We start from the raw sequence: 6,000 nt of genomic DNA, 5'->3' as shown, positions 1-6,000 counted from the left end.
ACTACGGCCTCCTGGGAACAGACTTGGGCACAGAGGCGGGATGGAAGGGTCCTCTCTGAAGGAGCAAGGCATCAAGGAGTTAAACCAGGCACTGGGCGGGGAGGGGGGAAGAAGCCTTCAAACTAATTTCACACTGAAAGTGATGTTTAATTTGAATCATGCTCTTCCCAAAGGGAAAAGGTTAGTCTCATCACTGGGCTCGTATCCTCCTCCCCTTTCTCCTTTCATATGAATTGAAAATTCAGATTGACCATTAATCATGATGTGGCACATTCTTTTTTTCCTGTTCCAAAAATCAAATGAAAGCCTGGGACCACATCTGAGAACGCGCTGGCTTGGCCAAACCCCCCCAACCTACGTGCACAACGGAGAGATGACAAGAACAAGGGCACATACGTACACAGAGACAGAAAGTACTGGACAGGCACTCACAGCAAGACACAGAAACACATACGCGATCAACAGCCATCGGCTCAGGGAGCCTCTCTGCCTAAATTGATTTTTGCATATTTGCAAATGTAAAATTAGTCATAGTAAATAACAACAAGGATGAGGCCGATATTAAATCTGTCAACGTCCTGACAAATGCTCTGAGCACTCTTTAGTCAGGAAAGACACTCAGGATCATCAACACTCCTGAAAGAGAAAATGATTACATGCTAACCAAACCCTAAGTACGAGCTAAAGGTATTCACTTCATGAAGCCATTCCTCAACCAGCCCCTTGGCACTTGCTGGAATTATTCGCAGCACGAGCTCTACTTTCTCATTTTCTGCTGACTCCATGTGGGTAATTTCTTTCTCATGATTAAAAGTGAGCTTGGCACATCCTTCAAAGCGTGGCTTTAGGTGTGGTGGGGCCCCAGCGCATCCTTTGTCTAAGGCAGGCTGCTAATAACTCATCAGCGGACGGGCAGGCCAGGGGAATACTCACGCACCTAAAATGATTTTTTTTTAAAGGCAAACTTTATAGGTATCTTTATATAAACATATTTTTATATGGAAACATGCAGCCGACAGATGAAATGAACTGTTTACCTTGGAAAAGAATAGGCAGGCTTTTCTCTTCCAAATCATCACTCCGGCCTTTCTGAATGTCATCCAAAAGCGATTCTGCTTCCTTCGACTTATCCGGCATCTGAGGCTGTGAGATAACCCTCGTCGCACTGGCCTCCTTCCCCAGCCCTTCATTATTAGCCTCCTGGTGGGTGAGATAGAATACAGTGAATGTAATAACCGTACTTCACACAACAGGCTCGCTCTCTCTTTTAAATTGAAAATCCCCTTATTACAAAACAAGGGGTGTTCTTTTTCTTCTACCTTTAAGTAGGACTGCCACATTCATTGCTTTTTACAAAAACGCAGCTGCTTTTTAAGCTACAGATAAATAGAATCTGCTAGGCGGTAATTCGACTCAGTCTGAATGCATTATTTTCTAAGACACTTTGGCGAGGGGCTTTTTATTATAAACTGGAATGAACGAGGAAAATCCTTTTCTCTTCTAATTATGAATGTGTTTGTTCCCTACTATTAACCTACAATGTCAGATTCATCTTCTCCTTCTTCTTCCTCTTCTCCTCTTTCTGCAGCCAGTTCAATAAATCAACATATTTCTTTTTTTTTCTGGAAAATTAGAGGGCTGATGATTAAGTCTTCATGAACTCCAGTGACAAAAATAAAAATAGCACAAGGGACAAGCAAATGCCAAACCACAAATAAAGACAATGAAGGGGCCCTCTGATGTCCAAGGTGACGAATCCTGTTTTGGCACTGAAAGTTAAGATAAAGGGGATTTACTTGTTCATTTCATTTTAATTAATGTAATTTTAATAAAATTAAGCTTTCCAGGCATTTGCATAAAGCTGATCTTATTATACTCATTCACTTAAAAAGGAAGAAGATGTAATAAGAGGGTAACATTTCCACATAGAGTGCCCAAACCTTTTGTGTTTCTTGTTTATTTGTTCATTACGTGTGATAGTTGGTAATTTTATCAGTCATCCCTCGTTTCTGGAAGCAATGCAATGAAGAATTAAACAGAAGAGGAAACACTGTGATAAACCGTATTCAATTTGAATTTCTGCTGACACTGCTTTAACTCCAAAGATAAACACTGAAAAAATGGGGGAGTTCCTAATAATGTTAAAGGCAGTCTAGAAACCCCCTTAGCCTAGGTGTTGGTTTAATTTTGATCCCCATGTTGATATTTCTGACTATAATGTTACCATAGACCACGGTGGCTACGCTCTATGTCTATATGGATATATCGCCCAGCCAACGGGAAGATATCCCACGAGTTATCAGTAGGGTTCCAAATAAGGAAAAATAAATAGTGTTGCAACGTGGACAGTAAGTGGAGATTGCCACTATATCACAGAAGCACAGGCAGATGCCCACAACAGATCGACAGATTTAAAGCCGATGCCATCAGCTCCCTTTCTTCAGCAGTCATGGAAAGCAAAGTGTTGGAGATGAACTGCATATGGTAGATAGTTTTGGAACAATTTCTCCTTGTTTAGATTATTTTGAGTTTATTTCCAGTAAGGATGATAGCGGGAATCCAAGGGGACCTGTGCAAAATAAAGGCTTTCATGGAAGAATTCTGTTCTGGGATCACATGCATATTCGAGAGACTTCAGAGAGAGAGATAGAGAGAGAGAGAGAGATGAGAGGGAGGTACCTTGAAATCATCTTTCCATCTAAAGCCATGCGGCCTCTCCTGTGTAGTTCTGTTTGAAATTTTTAAAGGGGAATACTTATTACAAGTGAGATGCAGTCCAAATTTTGAAAGCACCCACTCTCGGAAGAGATATATTTGCAGTGAACGGTGGTGGTGGAACTTTTGAGAATCTACCACCTGCTGAAGATTTGAGTCTGTTTTCTGTCTTCTGATATGCCTGGGAACAAAGGAGGCCCCATCAGGATGCCAGCCTCTGTCTCAGTGACTACTTGATGCTGTGGCAACAGAAGCAGCCCAGTTTACCTAGAATAAATAACCAAGCCCCTTCACTGAGAGACAAACTGGAGTATATTAGTTATCGCTGTAAGAGTGAAATTGAATCCTCGGGCATTGATGTCTCCATTGAGCCAAAGCCACAATAGTAAGACGGCTCCGGCAATCAGGGATGTTTATTTTTGTAATATTGATATGGGAGGCAAATAGAAGAAGAAAAGAGACCTTAATTGAAGGAGTTCAGTCCTGATTTAGAAACATAATATTTGTAGAAATTGGTTTTGCTGGGTTACTCACAAAAATATCTTTGCGCCTCTGCTCCCCTCAAGCCGTTCCTTCTCCCTGGTAAATCATTAACTCAGCTGAGAGACGGATCAGGCCGGGCTGAATGTGAACTTGTCAGGACGGCATATAATCACCATCTTCTGCCGTCTGTTATGATTATTTTAGGGTAATTAAAATTACCTTGTGTGAAGATAATATAAGCCACTAGAGGCAGAATTCTTGGCCCTTATCGAACTTTGGAAATCATTAAGTAAGTAGCTCTACCAAAAAGCAACTCTATGGCTAAGGAGAGAAGAATGTCTGTCGGCCCTGTTGCCGGAAACAGTGGGAGGGGGCGTTAACAATTTCGCCTCCTTTGATTCTCTCTTTGAGAAAAGAAAAAGGAGGAGAAGCCAAGTGAGAAAGGAGGAGGTGACAGAGGAGGGAGAAAGAGGAAGAGGGAACGTCAAAAGGCCATTGGGTACAAGTGAGTTATTTCCTTCCTTTTCATGTAAAAACAATTCTCTTCACCGTGTCCCTACCACTTGGAAGCAGACTCAGTTTCAACCTTTTTAAGCATAACTTTGTGCCCCAGTAAACTGGTAAATTGAGAATAGCTGGGCCCGTCTTACTGGGCTCCTCGGAAGATAAAGTGTGTGGGGTTTTGAGTTATCTAAGACGCACTCAGTAAATAGCACTTACCCAAAAAGGAACAACCATCATATTCAAAGCACTGCTAATCAGGGTTCTCATTCCCCATGTGCCTCTTCACCTGGAAATTCCTGATTTCATTCTCCAATCATGCCCCAAACTCTCAGAATACCCAGCAAAACAAAATAACCCATGACAAATGGACCCCTGTTCCACCTCATTCCTTTCTTCCACCAAATTCAAATCACTTTACATTTGCAGTAGAAGGGCTGAACACTGATTTTGTTTTACCTCCAGGTCCTGCAGGGTAGGAAAGATCTGAGAAATGGGAAAAAGGAGGTGCTAAATGGGTAAAAATCCAAACCCATTGGCCAAGCCACCCCCTGGCTCTGAGAGGGTTCATGGGTATGGCCAAGTCTGCAATTCACTAAGACAGGAGGTCCCTAGGGACAACTTAGAATCCATTTGGTTTTGGAGTTGTTGTCTCCCAATCCCAAATTCAAGTTAGTGAGCACACCTTGCATGCTCCACCCATGGTTGAGCCCCACCCGTGGTTGAGCACATGTGCACAGGCATACATACACCTGCATGAACAACCTATCAGGATTACCACTTGTCAAGAATAGGAACAGACATGCCCTATTACCTCACCTGGAAGTCTTCATTCTGCCCCAGCTGGGGATAAAAACACTGCACCACATTGCAAATAGTGGGTAAATCTGATTTTGCAAAACTGCCCAAATACCTCGTCTTTACTAAACAAAATACCAGCTAACCACACCCGGGTTGTAGAGGGACATTAGGACAGTGGTCCCTTTCAAGGTCAACACCTATTATCAAGATGGGTTGAATTTCCTAAGACAAAATAGCAACTTCAAAAAATACTCATATCCTTTTTTCTTTCTTTTTTTTTTTCAGTAGGTTCCACACCCAGCGTGGATCCCAACACGGGGTTTGAACTCATGATTCTGAGATCAAGACCTGAGCTGAGACAGAGTCAGACACTTAACCATCTGAGCCACCCAAGCGCCCCAAAGACACTCATATTCTTAAACTTACTTTGCACAATTCCTTTTAACTCTCACCAAGTCCATTATTTTTTTAAATGAAAAAAAAATAGGCTATTACGAAGATGAACTTTTGCATAAGTATACTCACTTTCTTTTAAGAAAAAAATACATTGCTGTGAGTGGAAAAAATGCCTGCTCTTCTTCTCTTCCCTCTAAACCTATTTTCTAAATAGAGTTGTTTGAAATGATCTCATTTCTATAAAGCCAAATATCTTACGATGATCAAACTTGACAATTACTGTGCAAGCAAACACAGACTCTTAGAAGGGCAACTTCAAAAAGATTTCTTCCTGCCGATGGCTATTTGCCCGCGAACAGAGACGCTCCAGAAAGAGGCTCCAAGCTCCACTGACCACAGGAACTTCCAGCCAAGATTCTAATCACCACTGCACAAGGCAGTCTGAAGGCAATGGATGGGAGCAACGAGACACAGTATGTGTTGAATTTGGTGTGTCCTACAAATGAGGAAACACTGATATTGCCCCAGAATCACATTCAGCATGGAGATGCTCTCAATATGAAAAGTAAGACAAGCTTTTTAACTCCTTGTCAAGGCTTCCTGACATCCAACACTTTCATGAGGTCAAGAAAAGTGTCCCCAGCTTCTGTTTTCTGTTCTCCTTCAGGGAACACAGTGAAAAATGGGGCCGCCCAGCTGCCTTTTAGCATGTCACACTTGGATGACTCCCATCCTTACGGGGGTGGGGGTGGGGGGTGTTGGAGGAGAATGTATCCATTGCATTTGAACTCACAGAAGAAAAAAATCAAAATCAATTAACGCAAAAGAAATTCACATATTTTTGCCTCTTTAATATTCTACAGAGTGCTTGTGGTATAGTTAAGTTGAAAAAGTTTTACATAATGAAGATTACTGAGGCATAAATCGCATAGGTAAAAACTGAGATGTAAGACAGAGATGAAATCTACAAACTAATTAAATTCAACAAGGGCTTCTGAAAAGACAACATGCCCACTAACCTTCCCATGCCAATATTTTTTTTTTCAAGGGGCAATAAGTGCTGAGTTGTCACGGTTGTAGATTCCAGAGTGTGATCCTTTAGCA

The 6,000-nt window shown here is 41.8% G+C and overlaps 1 long non-coding RNA gene across 1 annotated transcript in view; it reads right to left on the bottom strand.

The window, feature by feature from the left end:
* Positions 1-722: 722 nt before the first annotated feature.
* The window catches only part of LOC109491303, a 65,810-nt gene continuing 60,532 nt past the window's right edge, over positions 723-6,000 (bottom strand). Inside the window, exons 6-7 of the long non-coding RNA XR_002144647.1 lie at positions 1,038-1,200; positions 723-937 (exon numbers count right to left, since the gene is read on the bottom strand). This is a non-coding gene — a long non-coding RNA (uncharacterized LOC109491303). The remainder of the gene's footprint in view (positions 938-1,037; positions 1,201-6,000) is intronic.

The sequence above is a fragment of the Ailuropoda melanoleuca genome, chromosome 15 (genome assembly GCF_002007445.2).
Source record: "Ailuropoda melanoleuca isolate Jingjing chromosome 15, ASM200744v2, whole genome shotgun sequence".
Lineage (NCBI taxonomy): Eukaryota > Metazoa > Chordata > Mammalia > Carnivora > Ursidae > Ailuropoda > Ailuropoda melanoleuca.
This window is presented reverse-complemented; position numbering and strand designations above follow the sequence as displayed.